We start from the raw sequence: 23,992 nt of genomic DNA, 5'->3' as shown, positions 1-23,992 counted from the left end.
TCCCTGCAATATGGGTGGGGGCCTATGATATAATATTTCATAAGGGGAATATCCTGTTCTTTTAGCAGGAGTACATCTAATTTTAAATAATACCATAGGGAGAGCCTGTATCCATTTTAATCCTGTTTCCTGACATACTTTCCTTAAACTATTTTTGATAGTCCGATTCATCCGCTCCACCTTTCCCGAACTCTGAGTCCGGTAGGCGGCATTCAGTGTCCATGTGATCCTCAATACCATTGCCGTCTTCTGTAGCAAGTCAGCCACAAACTTTGGCCGGTTATCTGAACCGATCCATAAGGGCAGTCCAAATCTAGGAATAAGATCTCGAAGAAGCACACGGGTTACTTCACGACCTTTCTCAGTTCATGTTGGATAAGCCTCCACCCACCCAGAGTAGGTACACACAAGAACTAGTAAATACTTGTTACCTCCACACTTTGGCATCTCTGTCAAGTCCACCTGGAGATCTTCAAGGGGGGCTGCTCCATAAGCTTGTATGCCGGGCGGAACGGCTGGACCTTGCCTCTCATTATGCTGTCGGCAGGTAACACACCGCTGTGTCACTGTTTTGGCAAGGGCTGACAAATGCAAATGTAGAAATACCAGCCTAACAACTTTTCAAGTGACTTCTGACCTAGATGGGTGATTTCATGCACAGCCAGTACAACTGCAGCTCCCAGGAGCTGTGGCACAGCTACTTTTCTATCTGGTAACCGAATCCATTCTTCCTTCATCATCTGTTCTCTTTCTGCCTGGAGAAAGTTCTTTTCTTCTTTAGAATAAGTAGGTACAAGATCAGGTGCTTGACGGAGCAGGGGGGCTGTGACTGATGCCCGGAAAGGGGCAGATGCTGCTTTTCGAGTCTCCCAGTTGGCGCACGAATTCCTCAAACCCAACAAGGTGGAAGCTTGCTGGTGTCCTCTGCAATGCATAACTGCCACCTTGTGGGGTTTCCATACTGCTTCTAATAATTGTAAGATTTCTTGTTGATATTTTATGTCCTTTCCCTCAGAGTTCAATAGGCCCTTTTTATATATATATAATGCTTCATGTACTTGAAGGGTTAAAAAGGCACACCGAGAGTCAGTGTAAATGTTTAGTCTTACCTTCACTGAGTTGTAAGGCCTGAATTAAAGCAATGAGTTCAGCTTTCTGGGCTGAAGAGCCCTGGGGCAACAATCTGGCTCCAACAACAGTGTCCAGGGTTACCACTGCATACCCTGCACATCTCTGTCCTTGTGGGTTGATGAAGCTGCTCTCATCCATGTATAGTTCCCAGTCTACTGATGCTTAAGGCTGGTCCCGGAAGTCAGGTCTGCTAGAGTAAACTGAGTCCAACACTTCTACACAGTCATGCTCGACAGAGCTCTCTGATACCGGGAGCAAGGTGGCGAGGTTCAGGGTGTTACAAATTTCAATGGTTATACCGGGATTTTCACAGAGCAAACTTCGGTACTTGGTGAGTCTAGCATTCATTAGCCAATGAGGTCCTTTAGTATTTGTTAAAGTCACCACAGCATGGGGGGCCTTAATGTTCAGGTTTTGCCCAAGAGTCAGCTTATCTGCTTCTTGTACTAGCAGGGCAGTTGCTGCCAAGGCCCTCAAACACGGGGGCCATCCTTCAGAAAACCCATCTAGTTGTTTAGAGAGGTAGGCCACAGGCCTCCACCAGGGCCCCACAGTTTGGGTTAAAACTCCAACTGCCTTTTTTTTTTTTTTTTTGACACACACAACGTAAAAGGCTTTGTCAGATCAGGTAGCCCCAGGGCTGGAGCTGACGTAAGTTTTTCCTTTAGCTCATGAAAGGCTTGCTGTTGTTGGGATCCCCATTCAAAAGGTTCTTGGTCCCCACCTTTGGTGACTTCGTACAAAGACTTGGCTAATACTGCAAAGTTTGGGATCCACAGTCTGCAAAACCCCACAGCTCCTAAGAATTCTTTCACCTGCCTTCTGGTTTTAGGCTCTGGTAGACTGCAAATGACCTGCTTTTTTTCTGATTTCAGGCTGTGCTCCCCCTATTGGATAGTGAATCCTAAGTAACGTACCTGCTGTCGGCAGATCCGAGCTTTTTTCTTGGACACCTTATACCCACAGTCCTCCAGGTGCTGGAGTAGGGCATCCGTTCCCTTGGCGCATCCGATTGCCATGGGGTGTCCCAGGAGAAGATCATCAATGTACTGGAGCAACACGCAGCCTAGGTCTCTGGTGGAAACTTCTGGAGGTCTTGAGCCAAGGCCTCCCCGAAGATGGTGGGGGAGTTCTTGAACCCTTGGGGAAGCCAGGTCCAAGTGTACTGAGTAGTGACACCTGACTCCGGATCTTCCCACTGAAGGGCAATCAGCTTCTGGCTCTTAGAAGCTAATCTGATGCTAAAGAAAGCATCTTTCAGGTCCAAGCAGGTGAACCAGGTGTCCTCAGCTGGCAGCAACCCGAACAATGTGTACGGGTTAGGTACTGTTGGATGTAAAGTCACTGTAGCTTGATTAACCAAGCACAAATCCTGTACCGGCCTGTAGTCCTTGGTCCCTGGCTTGGGAACAGGCAGGAGGGGAGTGTTCCGTGGAGACTGACAAGGAACTGTAATTCCAAAGGTTCTTAGGCATTTGAGATGGATCTGGATACCTTTAAGAGCTTCTCTGGGGACGGGGTACTGTTTTTGCCTAACCGGCTGGGCCCCAGGCTTAATTTCTATAAGTACGGGGGCTTGCTTGACTGCCAACCCCGGACGGTTGTCTTCCGCCTACACTCTCGGCCACCGCTTAGCCAGAGCTGGTGTTATCTCTTGGCCTGGCTCAGTTAAGAAAAGTCTCCATTCCTCCTCTCAGGGGACCGTAAGGATCATAATGACTCATGTCCCAGGTAACTTTAGCCGCAAAGAGCCATGCTCTGTAAAAGAGATAGTGGCTGTCAGCTTGCTAAGCAAGTGCCTTCCCAACAAGGGCAAGGGACAGTCAGGCATGTGCAGAAACTGATGAATCACTTTATGTCCTCCCACAGCACAAGTCCAGGGCAAGCAGAAAGCTTGCTTTGCTGAAACCCTCATGGCTCTGATTATGTCAACAGTCTTTTTGGATAAGGGGGCGACCGGAGCGGTTACTACCGAATGTTCAGCCCCCTGTAATGTTTACAAGAAAATCAATGTCTTTAACCCCAACTGTCATCCTGGCCATAGACTCTTTGGGGGCACTTGAGCCCGGTCCCCCTCAGTCCAATAACCCTTCGGCCAGGTTGAGCAGGGCCCCTTCCTCCTTGTCTGGGACCTCCTGCTCTGAGTTACCTTGTTTTCTTTTTAGCTGAGGGCATTTGTCCTTCCAATGTCCTATTTCTTTACAATAAACACACTGGTTAAGCTGTAGACTCTGACAGCCAGGCTGAGTTTCTTTCCCGGGACCCCTCTTCCCTTGCCTCTTTGGGGGGACCCCTCTGGTTGCTGCAGCTAACAGGTCGGCGTTTTGCCGGGCCAGACATTCATTCTCTTTGCAGTTTTCCTTATGGCTTACTGCATCCCTGTTTACAAATACCTGGTTAGCTATTTCTTTTTTTTTTTTTTTTTTTTGAGACGGAGTCTCGCTCTGTCGCCCAGACTGGAGTGCAGTGGCCGGATCTCAGCTCACTGCAAGCTCCGCCTCCCAGGTTTATGCCATTCTCCTGCCTCAGCCTCCCAAGTAGCTGGGACTACAGGCGCCCGCCACCTCGCCCGGCTAGTTTTTTGTATTTTTTAGTAGAGACGGGGTTTCACCGTGCTAGCCAGGATGGTCTCGATCTCCTGACCTCGTGATCCGCCCGTCTCGGCCTCCCAAAGTGCTGGGATTACAGGCGTGAGCCACCGCGCCCGGCCAGCTATTTCTAATAACTGCGATGTACTCATGCCTGCAAACCCAGCCTGATTCTGCAGTTTTCTTCTAATGTCTGCCATGTTAATCATGCACTGATTTTCAGGGCTATCGGGATCAAAGGGAATACGATAGGCCTCACACGGTCTCTCACAGAATTGTGCTGGACTTTCTTCTTTTCCCTGAATAACCTCAGAGACCTTGTTAATGTTTGTGGCCTTCTGGGCTCCCCTCTTTAATCCTTCCAAGAGAGCTTCCCTGTATCGGTTTAGCCTTTGCACACCCTCTCTTTCATTTAGGTCCCACTGGGGGTTGGTTCCTGGGAAGTGGGTGCTTACATACTCTTGGGGGTTTTGGTAATCAGCTGGTGCATGTTCCTCTAGCCACTTAGTTGCTGCTTGGAGCACTCTCCGCCTTTCATCTGTGTTAAAGAGGAACATGAGCAGCTGGTGGCAATCAGCCCAGGTGGGGTTATGGGTCTGGACAATAGTTTGGAGCAAATCAATTCGAGCTTGTGGCTTTTCAGTATAGGAAGGGGTATTGTTTTTCCAGTTGAGAAGGTCGGCAGAGGTGAAGGGCTGGTACCCCAAAACACACCTCTCCACCATGTGACCATCTTCATCTATCCCAGTATACCGCTGCTCTCTCAGGGGCATTTGTATCCCAGGTTTAGGTCCTAAACAAGCTGCCAAGGGAGGGGTTTCTCCCGAGGCTTCACCTCCTCTTTTGTCTACTCCGGGTGGCCTAGGGATATGCTTGTCTTGCAGATGCACAAGCACTGTGGGCTCAAGAGTGGGGAGCCTCTCTCCCTGGTAACGGGAGGGCACCACTGGGATCACTGGTGCCGTCTCCTGCAATGGGTCTTCTGATGTCGGGTTGAACAGAACTTCAGGAGTTGATTTCCCTTCGCTGGTGGAATGGGATCCTTCCTTGGCTATCTGTCCCTTTGCTACTAGCACTGCTGCTGCCTGCCCTCCTAGTCACTGTTGGGGGGGCCGTCTAACACCAGCTGTAACCAAGTGTCTATGTATGGGAACTGGTCTGAGTGTCCTGACTTACCAGTTACCTTGTGCTATACCTTAGAAACAAGGGACCTGTCCAGACTTCCTTCTGATGGCCAACCTACTTCTAATGCTGGCCAATCTATTTCACACAAAGTTCTAAGTTTCCCTGGTGTCATAGTAACCCCATAGTCTCCATTAAATCTCTTCTTAAAATTTTTTAACATAGTTCCTAGTGGAGTGGGCTTATTTTGTGTCTGACCTATGTTTCCTCGAGAAAAAACACCATGCTCACACTACACGCACACCACAAAACAAAGAAGGGGTAAAAAGGGCACACACACACTTTTTCAGTTTACACCAAACCAGAATCAAAACCAAAATCAGAGTATCCAGAAATTTAAGCAAGGTCAAAACCAAAACCAAAGTATCAAGCAATTCAAGTTAAGTCAAAAACAAAAACCAAAGTGGCGGTACAGGCACGCCGTGGGTGATCAGGCCACGCTTCCACTGAAATGGAGTGGGCAAGTTCCAAAGATCAGTCCTACCAAGTTTCAAATGTCTGGACTTAAAGTGCCAGTTCCTTCCCGGTTTTCAGCCACTGCGTTGATCCTCCGTGGGGGCCTGCTGTGCACTGCTCTGATGAGGCGTTCCACCGGGGCAATTGCCTATCAGGGAGTGCTCCCAGGATCCGTGTCGCTCAAGCTGGCTGGAGGGATGCTCCACAGGGCAGGCCTAAGCCACCTAAGGGGCTTCCTCGACTGTCTGTTAATCACTTCGCTTCCTGGTCAAGGAACCAAGAAATGTAGCAGGACGAGCCACAGACAAAACTCCTCAGACACAGGATTAAAGAAGGAAGAGGTTTTTAATCGGCCGGGAGCATCAGTAGACTCACATCTTAAGAGCCATGCTCCCCAAAAAAGAAATTCCTAGCCTTTTTAAGGGCTTACAATTCTAAAGGGTCTACGTGAAAGGGTCATAATAGATCAAGCAAGCGTGAGGAACGTGACTGGGGGCTACATGCATCAGCTTACAGAACAGAAAGTTTTACAGTGCTTTCTCATACAATGTCTGGAATTTACAGATAACACAAGTAGTTTTGGTCAAGGGTTAATATTATTATTATTATTATTTTAACCACCAGGGCCGGGTGGTGGCACCAAGGTCGTCTATTTATTTCACTTCTGTTTCTTTTCAACTTTTTGCTTTCTCCTTTTCTTCCTGTCTTATAAACTGGGAAAGAGAAGATAGAGGAGAAGCTGGGAAAGACAGCAGGGGAAGTGGTGGTCTCATTTCAATATCAGACAAGTCTTACTGAACCTGAACTTCACAGATTGCCTTTGTATGTACAAATTACAGTCTGCCGCCGGGACACTTTGCATGTAAAAAGCAAACACTGCCCCCACAAAACATCCCTAGGCTCTAGGTACAACCCCAGAAAGGACAGAACCTCCCCCTCAACCCCCTACACAAAGTTCATCTGCATGTGAGTCTCCTGCTTTCCAGGGCTCTGTAGCTTCTTAGGATCCACATTCCTTCTGCGGTTGTTCTGGGCAGCTGGAGGCCACCCGCAGTGGAGGGCAGGCTGCCCAGGAAACACCCAGGGGAGCTCCCTTTACTTCCCTTTGCAGGCTCCGGACTGGCCTCAGCGGGGATTCACTGGCCTTAGGCTCTGCTTCTCCCTGCAGGTTACTCACCTCCTTGATCAGTTACCTGAGACAAACACCCTCATTTCCACTGTGTTTATGTATAAAGTGGAGAAGGAAAATTCTAAGATAATTGAAGTGAATTAAAAGACTTCCAGGCAGGGTGCAGTGGCTCACGCCTATAATCCCAACACTTTTGGAGGTTGAAGTGTGAGGATTGCTTGAGCCCATGAGTTCATCATCCTGGGCAACATAGCCAGACCTCCTCTCTAATAAAAATTTAAAACTTAACAGTGCATGGTGTCCTGAACCTGTAGTCCCAGCTACTTGGGAGGCTGAGGTGGGAAGATCTTGAGCCCAGGAGTTCAAGGCTTCAGTGACCTATGATCTCGCCACTGTGCTTCAACCTGGGCAACAGAGCAATACCCCATTTCTTAAAAAAAAAAAAAAAAAATCCTGGGAGTGCTTTGCTTTTCTTCCCAGTCAATTGTCACACATTACTAATTTTCAGGTAATCCAAAGTTTTTTTTTTTTTGAGACAGAGTCTCCCTCTGTCGCCCAGGCTGGAGTGCAGTGGCGCTATCTCCACTCACTGCAAGCTCCGCCTCCCGGGTTCACACCATTCTCCTGCCTCAGCCTCCCGAGTAGCTGGGACTACAGGAGCCTGCCACTACACCCGGCTAATTTTTTCATATTTTTAGTAGAGATGGGGTTTCACTATGTTAGCCAGGATGGTCTCGATCTCCTGACCTCGTGATCCGCCCGCCTCGGTCTCCCAAAGTGCTGGGATTATAGGCGTGAGCCACCGCGCCTGGCCAATCTAAAGCTTATTTTGGGAAGTGCTCCACCAGAATGTCAGATTTTTGAAAGGTTTCTATTAAAAACAGTTGTTTTTGCAGGTAGTGAGATAGTAGTGAGACAGTGTCAAGTGGAGTATAGGGAAATGGATTGGAACTTGGCCATAGTAGGTGTTGTGAAATCTTTGGAAACCAAACCACAGAATGAAATTCAGATCCTGCAATTAGACATGCATGCTGGTGCTGCATTGCATTCTGGTGCCTATAGTTTCTTAGACTGTAGTTCAGTATTTGTAGAGGAAGGCAGCAATGTGTCTTCTATCCTACTGTTGGATATAAAATGCTCCAGGAATAAATACTCGGTGCTGCAAAGTAAAACCAGCATGCAGGCAAAAGTTTAACCCTCTCAGCAAGGCAATTTATTTTTGCCTTATTATTATGGTGTCACTCGCGTCAATTAAGATCACAAGTGTACAGAAAATAAAGGAGACCAGGGGGGTTTTATCCTTAACGCAGTCCCTGCCTCTGTGTTACTCCCACATGGGCTGGGGTAGGACTGCACAATCTGAGCTGACCCAGTTGGCTACTTGTACATATTTTCCTAAATATAGAAGGGGAGGGGGATGTGAGGTACAGAGGTGGAGCGTGTGAGACACGCAGTTTCAGGGGAATAATGGGTACAGGTAACCAAGGGAACAGATGTGAGTTATTGATTAGAGCTGACGGGAAGGGAGTAGGCTGTTTATGGTAACTAGGGGCAAGGAAGAACAAGAAAGTTGAGTTTGAGAACAAAGGATAAGGAAGTTAACAGGCTAAACTCTATGAAGAGAAACTCAGAAAGATTTATTGTATCTTACACTACTTACAAAAAAGTACAGCCAATGGGCTTTTGGTATGTTACCAGCAATAGTCCTAGCAACATTCCTAGGCAGTTTGAGTCTGGTTGGGATGAACTTTCATTCATGTGAGCCTAAGTGGATATTCAAGAATATACCTTATAAACTTCAGTTACAGATGCTGAAATTTTCAGTGAATCCCAGGATTTAGTTTTTTTTGTTTTTGTTTTTGTTTTTTTTTTTTTCTGGAACTGATGCTCCTAGAGCAAAATCCTAAAGACGGCTAACAGAAATGGAAGTACAAGAACAGGAATGGAATTGTGAAGATTATGAGGTATATGAATCCAAAAAGTATACACGGAAGTGAAGTTATTTTCTTTCTTTCTTTTAGAGACAAGGTCTCACTTTGTTGTCCAAGCTAGAGTGCGGTGGTATGATCACAGCTCACTGTAACCTTGATCTCCTGGCCTCAAGTGATCCTCCCATCTCAGCCTCCCAAAGTGCTGGAATTATAGGCATGAGCCACTATGCCTGGCCTGGAATTTTTTTATATTTGATATCTGCTTTTTTTTTTTAAATCTTTTTTTGACAGAGTCTTGCTCTGTTGCCAGGCTTGAGTGCAGTGGCGCAATCTTGGCTCACTGCAACCTCTGCCTCCCTGGTTCAAGCGATTCTTCTGTCTCAGCCTCCCCAGTAGCTGGGACTACAGTTGCGTGCCACCACACCCAGCTAATTTTTTGCATTTTTAGTAGAGATGGGGTTTCACCCATGTTGGCCAGGCTGATCTCGAACTCCTGACCTCGTGATCCACCTGCCTTGGCCTCCCAAAGTGCTGGGATTACAGGCTTGAGCCACTGCACCTGGCCTGACATCTGCATTAAAATGTACTTCCATAATTTCTGAAGCCTTCCTACCTTTTTCTCTCCTAAGAATTACTCTTCTTTAGTTGCTGTGGGCTCAAAACTCTGGACTCATACTTTATTCTTCTTTCTTCCTTACCACCTCATGTAATCATTCACTAAATTGTGTATCTTGACATTTAAGCACCGTTTTGTTTGTTTGTTTGTTTGTTTTTGTTTTTCATTTTTTTTAAGAAGGAGTTTCACTCTGTAGCCCAAGCTGGAGTGCAGTGGTGTGATCTCCACTCAGTGCCCACTTCCAGGGCTCAAGTGATTCTCATGCCTCAGCCTCCCAAGTAGCTGGGACTACAGGCAGGCACCACAGTGCCTGGTTAATTTTTTTGTATTTCAGCAGAGACGGGGTTTCACCATGTTGCCTACAGTGGTCTTGAACTCTTGAGCTCAGGCAATCTGCCTACCTCGGCCTCCCAAAGTGCTGGGATTACAGGCATGAACCACCATGCCCGGCCTAAGCCTCGTTTTTTATGATGTAGTTCAGGTCATCATCTTCCATATGGTGCAATAACCTCATAGTTAATGCTACTTTCTGTATTCCATGCTATAATATATACTGCTGCTACATTATTATAATTTTTATTTATTCTTAGCTAATATTTATTGAACACTTATGTGTCAGGCCAGTCATGGTTGCTGTTCTGTTGGGATTTGTAGTCTAGTGGGAAAGGCAACCAATGAATGTATGATTATAAACTGAATGCTCTGAAAGAAAAGAATTTGGTTCTATAAGAGGAGGTAACAAAGAAACCCGATGAATACTTTTTTTTTGTTTTTTTAAAGACAGGCTAAGTGCAATGGCATAATCATGGCTCACTGCAGCTTTGACCTTCTGGGCTCAAGCAATCCTCCCACCTCAGCCTCCTGAGTAGCTGGGACTACAGCCACATGCCACCAAGACTGGCTAATTATTTATTTTTTGTAGAGGCCAGGTCTCACTATGTTGCCCAGGTTGGTCTTAAACTCCTAGACTCAAGCAATCCTCCCATCTTGGCCTCCCAAAGGGCTGGGTTGTAGATGTGAGGCACTATGCCTAACCCAAAGACTTTTAAAGTTACAATTCTAATTATTTTACTTCTCGCTGAAAGATGTTTAATGGCTCTCATTACCTACATAGGCCAGCATCCAAGATCCTGTATGACTTAACCAAACCTGGGTTTCTTTAGACTTATTCTTCACTTCTCACTCTATTAATATCTCCTTACAGCCTTTTCTCCAACTTAACCCTACATTTTTCAGTCTCTACATTTTCATTTTGTTCCTATTCTCTTCGGTAGAATGCCCTTCCTTGCTACTCAAGCATTCAACTCTCAAATTCAACTCTGCCTTCAATCTAACAAAAAATTTATTCTCCTTCTTGAAGCCTTTCTTACCTCACTTTTTCCAGTCAACTATCTCCAGAATTAGTTTCATCTTTGTATCTCTGTAACTTTTTGCTGGAGCACTGTTATTGCCCTTTCCTCACATACTGTCTTTATTATTATTATTTTGAAATAGAGTCTCGTTCTGTCACCCAGGCTTGAGTGCAGTGGTGCAATCTCGGCTCACTGCAACTCTGCCTCCCAGGCTCAAGGGATTCTTCTGCCTCAGCCTCCAGAGTAGCTGGGATTACTGGTGCATGACACCATGCCCAGCTAATTTTTGTATTTTAGTAGAAAGGGGTTTCACCATGTTGGCCAGACTGGTCTTGAACTTCTGACCTCAAGTAATCTGCCCGCCTCGGCCTCCCAAAGTGCTGGGATTACAGGCATGAGCGACCATGCCTGGTGGCACGTTGTCTTTAATTATAATTATTTGTAGGCCGGGCGCGGTGGCTCAAGCCTGTAATCCCAGCACTTTGGGAGGCCGAGACGGGCGGATCACGAGGTCAGGAGATCGAGACCATCCTGGCTAACACAGTGAAACCCCGTCTCTACTAAAAAATACAAAAAACTAGCCGGGCGAGGTGGCGGGCGCCTGTAGTCCCAGCTACTCGGGAGGCTGAGGCAGGAGAATGGCGTAGACCCGGGAGGCGGAGCTTGCAGTGAGCTGAGATCCGGCCACTGCACTCCAGCCTGGGTGACAGAGCGAGACTCCGTCTCCAAAAATAAAAAATAAATAAAATAAATTAAAAAAAATAATTATTTGTAAATGTATATTCTTCCTCTCTCATTCTAAACTCCCTAAAAGACCTGTGTCTCCTCCATGCCCCTGAAATTCCAGCCCAATGCTTTAAATATAACTTTATGCTTAATGATTTCTGAATTGAATCAGAATTTGATTTTTTTGTTGTTGTTTTTTTGTTTTATTTTGTTTTGTTTTTTGAGACTGAATGTCACTTATCACCCAGGCTAGGGTGCAGTGGCGAGATCTCGGTGCACTGCAACCTCCGCCTCCCAGGTTCAAGTGATTATCATGCCTCAGCCTCCCAAGTAGCTGGGATTACAGGCGCCTGCCACCATGCCCAGCTAATTTTTGTATTTTTGGTAGAGATGGGATTTCACCATGTTGGCCAGGCTGTGCTCGAACTCCTGACCTTAAGTGATCCACCCATCTTGGCCTCCCAAAGTGTTGGGATTACTGATACATCTTTTTTTTTTTTTTTTTTTTTTTTTGAGACGGAGTCTTGCTCTATCGCCCAGGCTGGGGTGCAGTGGCGCGATCTCAGCTCTCTGCAACCTCCATCTCCCGGGTTCACGCCATTCTCCTGCCTCAGCCTCCCGAGTAGCTGGGATTACAGGCACCCTCCACCACGCCCGGCTAATTTTTTGTATTTTTAGTAGAGACAGGGTTTCACCGTGTTAGCCAGGATGGTCTCGATCTCCTGACCTTGTGATCTGCCCGCCTCGGCCTCCTAAAGTGCTAGGATTACAGGCATGAGCCAACGCGCCCGGCCTACTGATACATCTTGATATATCATCAAGACAGACAATCAACAAAAAAATTGGACTTAAGTTGGACTTTGGACCAAATGAAGCTAACAGACATTTACAGAACCCAACGATTTCAGAATATACGTTCTTCTCATAAGTACATGAAACATTCTCCAAGATAGACCATATGTTAGGCCACAAAACTAGTCTTGACAAATTTTAAAGTCAAAATCATTTCAAGCATCTTCTCTGACCGCTGAATAAAACTAAAAATCAATACCAAGAGGAACTTTGAAAACTATATAAATGCATGGAAATTAAACAATGTGCTCCTGAATGATCTCTGAGTCAAAGAAAAAAAAAAACAGAAAATAAAAATTGTGTTTGACACGAACAAAAATGGCAACACAACATATCAAAACCTCTGGGATATAGGAAAAGTCATGCTAAGAGGGAAGTTTATAGAATTATATGCCTATGTCAAAAAACTAGAAAGATCACAAATTAACAACCTAACATGGTACCCCCATGGAACTAGGAAAACAAGAATGAAACAAATCCAAAGTTAGCAGGAAAAAAAAAAAAAAAAAAAAAGAAATAACAAAGATCAAAGCAGAATTAAACAAAACCAAGACTAAAAAACACATAAATGATCAACAAAACAAAAAGTTGGTTCTTTGAAAATATCAACAAAAGTAATAAACTTCTGGCTAGATGAACCAAGAAAAAAAGAAGATTCAAAGGAACAAAACCAGAAATGAAAAAGAAGACATTACACCAATACCACAGAAATACCTTCAGAGACTAAGAACAACTATACACTCACAACCTAGACAACCTATAGGTTTTTTTTTTTTGAAACGTATAACCTTCCAAGATTGAAACAGGAAGAAACAGGTATCCTGAATAGACCAATAATAAGCAGCAATATTAAATCAGCCATAAAAAATTTCCCAAAAATGAAAGCTCTGGGCCAGATGGATTTATACCTAAATCCTACCAAACAGGCCAGATGTGGTGGCTCATGCCTGCAGTCATAGCACTGTGGAGCCTGAGACAGGAGGATTGCTTGAGGTCAGGAGTTTGAGACCACGCTGGCCAACATAACAAGACCCCATCTCTAAGCAAAAAAATAAAAATTTAAAAATTAACAAGGAAAAAATCCTACAAAACATACAAAAAGAACTATACTAATACTCCTGAAACTGTTCCTAAAAATCACAGAGGAGGGAAATCTCCCTAAGTCATTCTATGAGGCCAGTATCATCCTAATACCAAAAATAGACAAGGACACAACAACAAAACTGCAGACCAATATCCCTGATGAACACAGATGTGAAAATCCTCAACAAAACCCTAGCAAACTGAATCCAACAGCACTTAAAAAGATAATACAGCATGATAAACTAGGTTTTATACCAGGAATGCAAAAATGGTCCAACATACATAAGTTAATATATGTAACACATCACAAAAACAGAATGAAGTATAAAAACCATATGATCATCTCAATAGATTTAGAAAACCCTTGATAACATTCAGCATCCTTCATGATAAAAATTCAAAAAACTAGGTGTAAAATGAACATTTCTCAAAATAACAAAAGCCACACATGATAAACACACAGCCAACATCATACTGCATGGGGAAACAGTTGAAAGATAAAAAGTAGAACAAGATAAGGATGCCTACTTTCACCACTCTTATTCAACCCTAGTACTGGAAGTCCTGGTCAGAGCAATCAGGCAAGAGAAAGAAATAAAAGACATGCAAATTGGAAAAGAGGAAATAAAATTATTCCTGTTCAGTGATATATAATCTTACATCTAGAAAATCCTTAAGACTCCACCAGAAATCTCTTAGATTAGATAAATTAATTCAGGAGTTTCAGGATACAAAGTCAATGTACAAAAGTCAGCAGTGTTTCTACACACCAATAACAATCTATCTGAGAACCAAATCGAGAAAGCAAAACCACTTACGACAGCGACCAAATAACACCCCCGCCCCACCTAGGAATATATTGCACCAAGGAGGTGAAAGGCCTCTACAAAAAGAAAAAAATCTATAAAACACTGATTAAGGAATTGTAGATGATACAAACAAATGGAAAAAACATTTCATGCTTATGGAAAGAACTAATATCAGAAGAATTAATTTCATTAATTATTCAGAGAGATTAATATCATTAAAATGACTGTACTTCCCAAAGCAATCTACAGAGTCAATGCAATCCTTATCAAAATACCAATGTTAGTTTTCACATAATTAGGAAAAACAATCCTAAAATTCATACTGAAGCAAAAAAGAGCCCGAATAACCAAAGCAATCCTAAACAAAAAGAACAAAGTTGGAGGCAATGTTATAGGACAGGGGTCCCAATCCAGACCCCAAGAGAGGGTTTTTTAATTTCCTGCAAGAAAGAGTTCAAGGCGTGTCTGCAGTGGAAAGTCAAAGCAAGTTTATTAAGAAAGTAAAGTGGTGAAAAAACAGCTACTCCATAGAAAGAGGTGGACGTTTCTGTAAGTAAGAGAAGGAACGTATCCACCCTAGGTACAATGCTTGTATATATGGGGAGATGTGCTGTGCTACAAGGGTTCGTAATAAAAGATTAATTTTCTTAATTACTATATTTTGCAAGAATCGATATAATTTTTCTTTTTTTGAGACGGAGTCTAGCTCTGTAGCCCAGGCTGGAGTGCAGTGGCGGGATCTCAGCTCACTGCAAGCTTCGCCTCCCGGGTTTACGCCATTCTCCTGCCTCAGCCTCCCGAGTAGCTGGGACTACAGGCGCCCACCTCGCCCGGCTAGTTTTTTGTTTTTGTTTTTTTTTTCTGTATTTCTTAGTAGAGACGGGGTTTCACCGTGTTAGCCAGGATGGTCTCGATCTGCTGACCTCGTGATCCGCCCGTCTCGGCCTCCCAAAGTGCTGGGATTACAGGCTTGAGCCACTGCGCCCGGCAGATATTAACATCTTTAAAGCAAAATTAGAAATGCCTTTGTTCTCCAGATATTGGGATATCTGGACACTACAAAGTCCGGGTCTGTTTAATAAACATTATTAATTTGTTCCCTTAACTAAACATCTAGAGGCTAGGTATGCCTAACTTTCTGGGAATGAGGACCAGCAATTCCCAGCCTCAATTTCCTAGCCTTCAAAATGGAGGTTTGAATGCCTCCATTTGAAGTTTGAAGTCCCTCTGGTTTGAATGCCTCTGACAACAACACATTACCTAACTTCAAGTTATACTACAAGGTTATTGCAATCAAATCAGCATGGTACTGGCATAAAAACGTACACAGAGATAAATGAAACAGAATAGAGAACCTAGAACTAAATCCACATATTTACATCCAACTGGTTTTTTACAAAGTCAACAGGAACATGCATTGGGGTAAGGACACCCGTTTCAATAAACGGTGCTGGGAACATTGGATTGCCATACGGAAAAGAATGAAGCTGGATCCTGATCTCTCTCCATATACAAAGTCAATTCAAAATGTACTTAAATGTAAATCCCAAAACTATACAAATACTAGAAGGAAATCTAAGGAACTCTCTTCTGGACATTGGTCTAGGCAAAAAATGCCTGATTAAGATCTCAAAAGCGAGCCTGAGGCGAACAATGGCGGAGCTGGGTGAAGTTGATGAAGCTGAGTTGCAGCGCCTGGTGGCCGCCGAACAGCAGAGGGCGCAGTTTACTGCACAGGTGCATCACTTCATTGAGTTATGTTGGGATAAATGTGTGGAGAAGCCAGGGAATCGCCTAGACTCTCGCACTGAAAATTGTCTCTCCAGCTGTGTAGACCGATTCATTGACACCACTCTTGCCATCACCAGTCGGTTTGCCCAGATTGTACAGAAAGGAGGGCAGTAGGCCATCCCCCAGGAGAATGACAGAAGCAAAGGACTTGTTACTAAGCAGACTTAAGGGCCTGTGGGGGAAGGCTGTCAACCCATTGTCAGATCAGCATCAGGCTGTTATCAAGTCTGTTGGTGCTAAAAAGTAAAAGATGAAATGTTCAAAAAAAAAAAAAAAATCTCAAAAGCACAGGCAACAATAACAAAATAGACAAATGTGACTTAAGTAAATGGAAAAGCTTCTGCACAGCAAAATAAATAATCAATAAAGTGAACAAACAACCTGAAGAATGGGAGAAATTAACTGCAAACTATACATTAACAAAATACTAATATCCAGAATACACAAGGAACTCAAAACAACTCAACAACAACAAAAACAACCCCATTAAGAAAAGGTAAAGGCTGAGCGTAGTGGCTCACACCTGTAATCCCAGCACTTTGAGAGGCTGAGGTAGGTGGATCACCTGAAGTCAGGAGTTCGAGACCAGTCTGGCCAACATGGTGAAACCCCATCTCTACCAAAAATACAAAACTCAACCGGGTGTGGTGGCAGGTGCCTGTAATCCCAGCTACTCAAGAGGCTGAGGCAGGAGAATCACTTGAACCTGGGAGACAGAGGTTGCAGTGAGCTGAGATTGCGCCATTGCACTCCAGCCTGGGTGAAAGTCTGTCTCAAAAAAAAAAAAAAAAAAAAAAAAAAAGGTAAAAAGTGGTCTAAGGACATAAATAGACATTTTTCCTTCCTTTCTTTTCTCCCTCCCTCCCCCTTCCTTCCTTCCTCCTTCTTTTCCTTTCCTTTTTCTCTTTCTTTCTTTCTCTTTCTCTTTTTCTTTTCTTTTTTCAGAGACAGTGTCTCATTCTGTCACCCAAGCTAGAATTCAGTGATACAATATTAGCCACTCAAATTCCTGGGCTCAAGAGATCTACCTGCCTCAGCCTTCTGAGTAGCTGGGATTACAGGCACATGTCGTGACACCCAGTTAATTTTTTTTTTTTTAAGAGACATGGTTGGGCCGCGTGTGGTGGCTCACACCTGTAATCCCAGCAATTTGGGAGGTTGAGGTAGGCAGATCATGAGGTCAGGAGTTTGAGTAAAGCCTGACCAACATGGTGAAACCCCGTCTCTACTAAAAATACAAAAATTAGCCAGGCATGATGGCATGCGCCTGTAAGCGCAGCTACTCAGGAGGCTGAGGCAGGAGAATCGCTTGAACCCAGGAGCCGGAGGTTGCAGTGAGCTGGGATCCTTCCACTGCACTCCAGCCTGGGCAACAGAGTGAGACTTTATCTCGAAAAAAGAAAAAGAGAGAGAGAGAGACAGAGAGAGACAGAGTCTCACTATGTTGCCCAGGCTAGTCCCAAACTCCTGGCCTCAAGCAATTCTCCTGCCTTGGCCTCCCAAAGTGTGGGTAATACAGGCGTAAGCCACCATGCCCAGCTGACATTTTTCAAAAGAAGATATACAAATAGTTAACAAGCATATGAAAACATGCTCAGTATCCCTAATCATCAGAGAAACGCAAATTAAAGCCAAAATGAGATATCATCTTACACCAGTCAGAATGACTATAATTAAAAAGAGGGAAAAAAATAACAGATGTTGGTGAGGATGCAGAGAAAAGGGAATGTTTATATGCTGTTGGTGGGATGTAAATTAGTACAATCTTTATGGAAAACAGTATAGAGATTTCTCAAAGAACTAAAAACAGAACTACCCTTTGATCTGGCAATCCCACTATTGGGTATCTACCCAAAAAACAAGAAATCATTATTTCAAAAACATACCTATACTTGTATGTTTATCACAGCACTATTCACAATACCAAACATATGGAATCAACCTAAGTGTCCATGAATAGATGACTGGATAAAGAAAATGTGTTATATATACACAATAGAATACTATTCAGCCATAAAAAGAATAAAATTCTATCTTTTGCAGCAACATGAATAGAAGTGGAGGCCCAATCTTAAGTGAAACAACTCAGACACAGAAAGACAAATACCGCATGTTCTCACATGTAAGTGGGAGCTAAGTAATGTGTACACATAAACATAGAGTGTGAAATAATAGACAGTGGAGAATTAGAAGGGTGGGGAGTGGGAAGGGAGGGGACAGAGAAATTACTTAATGAATACAATGTACTTTTTCCCAGTGATGAATACACTAAAAGCCCTATCTTCACCACTATGCAAATATATCCATGTTACAAAATTACACTAGTACTACACATTTTTTTTTTTTTTTTTTTTGGAGATGGAGTCTGGCTCTACTGCCCAGGCTGGAGTGCAGTTGCGGGGTCTCGACTCACTGCAACCTCTGCCGCCCGGGTTCAAGCGAGTCTCCTGCCTCAGCCTCCCAAGTAGCTGGGACTACAGGCGCCACACCTGGCTAATTTTTTTTATTTTAGTAGAGACAGGGTTTCACCATGTTGCCCAGGCTGATCTCGAACTCCTGAGCTCAAGCAATCCACCCACCTTGGCCTCCCAAACTGCTAGGATTACAGGGGTGAGCCACCATGCCTGGCCTTACATAAATTTATATGAATAAAATTTAAAATATTTTCTCTTCCTTTCTTGTTTTATTTTTAATTTTGTGGGTACATAGTAAGTGTATATATTTATAGGTTACATGAGATATTTTGAAAGAGTCATGCAGTGCATAATAATCACATCAGGGTAAATGGGGTCATCACCTCAAGTATTTACCCTTTGTGTTACAAACAATCCAATTATACTTTTAGTTATTTTAAAATGTAGAACTAAATTATTTTTTACTATAGTTACCCTGTTGTGCTAACAAATACTAGGTCTTACTCATTTTGCTCTTTTTTTTTTTTGTACCCATTAACCATTCCCATTCCCCACCCCCTATACCCTTCTCAGCCTTTGATAATCATTCTTCTACTCTTTATCTCAATGAGTTCAATTGTCGCAATTTTTAGCTCCCACAAATAAGTGAGAACATGTGAAGTTTGTCTTTCTGCACTTGGCTTATTTCACTTAACATAATGACCTTCAGTTACATCCATATTGTTGCAAATGACATAATTCATTCTTTTTGTGGCTGAATAGTATTCTATTGTGTATATATAACATATTTTCTTTATCCAATCATCATTGATGGACACTCAGATTAATTCCATGTGTTTGCTATTGTAATAAATAAATATGGGAGTGCAGATATCTCTTTGATACATTGATTTCCTTTCCTTCTCTTTGATATACTGATTTCCAATCCCACCCAGCTGTGGGATTGCTGGATTGTATGGCAGCTCTATTTCTAGTTTTATGAGAAACTTCCAAACTATTCTCCATAGTGGTTGTAATAATTTACATTCCCACTAACGGTGTACAAGGGTTCCTTTTTCCCTATATCCTCACCAGCATTTGTTACTGCCTATCTTTTGTGTAAAAGCTATTTTAATTGAGGTAAGGTGATATTTCCTTGTAGTTTTGATTTGCATTTCTCTGATGATCAGTGATGTTGAGCACTTTTTTATATGTCTGTTTGCCATTTGTATGTCTTCTTTTAAGAAATGTCTATTCAGATCTTTTGCCCATTTTAAAATCAGATTATTAGATTTTTTTTCTATAGAGTTGTTTGAACTCCTTATATATCCTGGATATTAATCAATTGTCAGATGGATAGTTTGCAAATGTTTTCTCACATTCTATGGGTTGTCTCTTTGTTGACAGTTTCCTTTACTGTGTTGATTGTTTCCTTTTTAACTTCTTGTGATCCCATTTGTCCATTTTTGCTTTTGTTGCCTATGCTTGTGGGGTATTACCTAAGAAAATCTTTGCCTACTGCAATGTCCTGGAGACATTTCTCAATGTTTTATTTCAGTAGTTTCATAGTTTGAGGTCTTGGGTTTAAATCTTTAATCATTTTGATTTGATTTTTGTATATGGTGAGAGATAGGGGTCTAGGTTCTTTTTCCTGCATATGAATATTCAGTTTTCCCAGCACCATTTACTAAAAAGATTGTCCTTTCCTCAAGACCGTCCTTTGCCCAATAAACATTCTTGGCACTTTTGTCAAAAATGAGTTCACTGTAAATGTATAGATTTATTTCTAGGTTCTTTATTCTGTTCCAGTGGTCTATTTATCTGTTTTTATGCCAGCACCATGCTGTTCTGGTTACTATAGCTCTGTAGTATAATCTGAAGTCAAGTAATGTGATTCCTCCAGTTTTTTTCTTTTTGATCAGGATAGTATTGGCTATTCCAGCTGTTTTGTGGTTCCATATAAATTTCAGGATTATTTTTTCTATTTCTGTGAAGAATGTCCTTGGTATTTTGATAGGAATTTCTTTTAATCTGTAGGTTGCTTTTGGTAGTAGGCACATTTTTAACCATATTTATTCTTCCAATCCATGAACATGGAATATGTTTCCATTTTTTGTCCTTTTCAATTTCTTGCATCAAAGGTTTATGGTTTTCATTGTAGAGATCTTTCACTTACTTCTTAGGTTAAATTAATTCCTAGGTATTTCATTTTATTTGTAGCTATTATAAACAGGACTTTCTTGATTTCTTTTTCAGATTGTTCACTGTTAGCATATAGAAATGCTATTGATTGTTGACTTTTATTTTAATTTTTATTTTTTTTCTCTCAGTGATCCTGAAGAGAATGCTACTGATTTTTGTATGTTGATTTAGTACCCTGCAACTTTACTGAATTTATTGGTTCTAAGTTTTTTGTGAAGTCTTTAGGTTTTTCCCAAATATACGATCATGTAATCTGCAAAGAAGAATAATTTGACTTCTTTCTTTCCAGTTTGGATGCCCTTTATTTCTTTCTCTTGTCTGATTGCTCCCACTAGGACTTCAAGTACTATGTTGAATAACAGTTGTGACAGTGGGCATCTTTGTCCTGTTCCAGATTTTAAGGCTGTTTTTCTCCATTCGGTATTCTAGTTGTGGGTCCGTCATATACGGCTTCTTATTATATTGAGGTATGTTCTTTGTATACTTGGTTTTTTTGAAGGTTTTTTTTTATCATAAACGGATGCCGAATTTTATAAAATGCATTTTCAGCATTATTAAAATGATCATACAGTTTTTGTCCTTCTTTCTGTTGATATGATGTATCACATTGATTGATTTGCATATGTTAAACTATCCTTGCATCCCTGGGATAAATCCCACTTGGTCATAATAAATTATCTTTTTGATGTGTTGTTGAATTTGGTTGCTAGGATTTTGTTGAGGATGTTTGCATGAATATTCATCAGGGATATTGACCTAGAGTTTTCTTACTGTGTCTTTGCCTGGTTTTGGTATCTGGGTAACACTGGCCTCATAGAATGAGTTTGAAAGTATTCCTTCCTCCTCTATTATTTTTTTCTTGAGGCTGAGTCTTCCTCTCTCACCCAGGCTGGAGTGCAGTGGTGTGATCTCAGTTCACTGCAACCTCTGCCTCCCTGGTTCAAGTGATTCTCCTGCCTCAGCCTCCTGAGTAGCTGGGATTACAGGCACATGCCACCACACCCGGCTAATTTTTGTATTTTTAGTAGAGACAGGGTTTCACCATGTTGGTCAGGCTGGTCTCGAACTCCTGACCTCATGATCTGCCCGCCTCAGCCTCCCAAAGTGCTGGGATTACAGGTGTGAGCCACCGCACCTGGCCTCCTCCTCTATTTTTCAGAATAATTTGAGTAGGATTGGTATTAGTTCTTTAAATGTTTGGCTCATGCCTGTAATCCTAGCACTTTGGGAGGCTAAGGTAGGTGGATTGCTTGAGCCCAGAAGTTTGAGACCAGCCTGGGCAACACTGCAAAACCTTGTCTCTATAAAAATTAGTTGGGCATGGTGGCATGCACCTGTGGTCTCAGCTACTCAGGAGCCTGAGGCAGGAGGATCACCTGAGCCTAGGAAGTCAAGGCTTCAATGAACCATGATTGCACAACTGCACTCCAGCCTGGGCGACAGAGCGAGACCGTCAAAAAAAAAAAAAAAAAAAAAAAGAGTGGACATTTTTTTAGTTTGAAAAGTCCTTTGGTAAGTTCAAGCCAAAGGCCGAAGGCTACTTAAAAACATTAGTCATGGAGTGGCAGAAAATAGTTTTGTTGTGAATTAGCAAACTGAATATTGATCATATAAATTCTTGCCAAACTCAACTATAAGAGTCAACAGGCCAAGGGGGAAAAGCATTCAGGGCACATACCAGTGCTGCAAGCATGTCATTCTCTGCTAAGCTGCTGAAACAGCCAGTTGTATCCTGAAACCAGTTTTATCTAATAGTTACTGAAACAACTTGCTGTGATTTTAGGAACAGTTTTATTCATTGCCATCACTTACCGATCAGAACTTTCCAACTCCCAAAAACCTTACTAGTGCCAATGAACTTTCTTGAAGAACCACATGTAACACTTCTCCTTTTCGTGAAACCTCCAATGTTCTCTGTTTTTCAGACATACCCAAACCACTCGGTCTGTGTGTATGCCCTGAATTACAAGTATTTCTTCCCAAATGTTTTAATTTCAGAAATTCATCTCTGACAAATCTGACTTTCTGACTTTAGACACTTCCATGAGTCTACAGTCCCTTTTCTTCAGTTTTACAAACCAAAAAGTTCTGAAAACTCTTTTGTAAGGTAGGCACGAATCGGATATCAAGAAATAAGAGGCTATTTATTGGCCCGGCGCCGTGGCTCAAGCCTGTAATCCCAGCACTTTGGGAGGCTGAGACGGGTGGATCACGAGGTCAGGAGATCGAGACCATCCTGGCTAACACGGTGAAACCCCGTCTCTACTTAAAAATACAAAAAACTAGTCGGGCGAGGTGGCGGGCACCTGTGGTCCCAGCTACTCCGGAGGCTGAGGCAGGAGAATGGCATAAACCCGGGAGGCAGAGCTTGCAGTGAGCTGAGATCCGGCCACTGCACTCCAGCCTGGGTGACACAGCGAGACTCCATCTCAAAAAAAAAAAAAAAAAAAAAAAAAAAAAAAAAAAAGGCTATTTATTGTCTTTTTTGTTCTGTTTCAAGTATTTACTCATTTTGTTGTAGGAATATTGCTGAGTTTGATCTCATGGTGCTGTTTCAGTTTCTACTGAGAACACTACATTATCTATGATATATTAATTATCTCAGCTTTTCACAGATGAAATAACAGGCTCAAAGAGGCGCAGTGACTTGCCCAAGGTTGTTTCACATCTAGGGAAAATAAAGAGTAGAACTGAGGTCTTCTGCCCCCTTCAACTGTTTTTTGTTGTTTTTTCCTCATTGCACTGTACTGCTTCCTCATGATACTACCTCTGAAGACCATCTTGATAAATTCTTCTGTGTGGAAGAGGTTAAGCAATGACATTCATCTTATTTGACATTTTCTTTTATTTGAGACAGGGTCTCACTGTGTCACCCAGGCTGGCATGCAGTGATGCCATCACGGATCACTGCAGCCTCAACCTCCTAGGCTCAAGCAATCCTCCCACCTCATCCTCTGGAGCAGCTAGGATTACAGGTGCATGACACTATGCCTGGATCATTAGAAATAAACTTTTTTGGTAGAAATGAGGTCTTGGTATGTTGTCCAGGCTGGTCATTCATAGGTATTTAAAGTGTGATAAATGGATGATTTAAGTCTGATAGAACCTTTACACATATTATACATTTAAGTATACACATGGAAGCTCCTAGGAGTTGGTTATGTTTACATGGCGGGAAAAAACCTTCAAAATAATTATTAGTTCGAGAAAAAGATGTCAATACATAATTTCTATGTCAACACACTGTTATATGGAAAAGAGCTAATCAAATGTGAGCTTCCGACAATTCCCTCTGCTTCATTCTTTCTTTCAACAGATCATGGTTAACACCAAGGGCTCTGTGTCTGAGGTTTCACATGTTTAGGTCACCTATTTTAAACGGTCTCAACCCCACTCCACCACCACTGACCCATCCAATCATTTCCGCAGTTAAATCCAAAGTATTGTGTAAATAGCTTTCCCTTTCAAGGAGTCTAACTGGACTCAGGTTGAACCCCCTTGTGGCTCTCTCATGTTCTTCGATTTATTCATTTGAAATTGTCTTCCAGGAGAGATTGTGATATCCTAAGTGAGGACCTCATCCATTTTATTTGCTTCTCTTCTCTCTAACCTGCTACACCACCTGTTCATTGAAGGCACAGAATATTTTAAACTGACCATCACTTGCTCTAAATTCTGGAGATCTCAGCACAACTCAGAAATCCACACCCTAGAGGAGTATGTGTGGCTGTTAATGCCATCCTCACCACAA

General features: G+C 42.6%; 1 pseudogene; it reads left to right on the top strand.

The window, feature by feature from the left end:
* The first annotated feature begins 15,498 nt into the window (after positions 1-15,498).
* LOC102119944 (mitochondrial import inner membrane translocase subunit Tim8 B pseudogene) lies at positions 15,499-15,923 on the top strand (annotated as a pseudogene).
* The last annotated feature ends 8,069 nt before the right edge of the window (positions 15,924-23,992 follow it).

The sequence above is a fragment of the Macaca fascicularis genome, chromosome 19 (genome assembly GCF_037993035.2).
Source record: "Macaca fascicularis isolate 582-1 chromosome 19, T2T-MFA8v1.1".
Taxonomy (NCBI): Eukaryota; Metazoa; Chordata; class Mammalia; order Primates; family Cercopithecidae; genus Macaca; species Macaca fascicularis.
The sequence above is the reverse complement of the archived record's forward strand: the minus strand, read 5'-3'. Positions and strand labels throughout refer to the sequence as shown.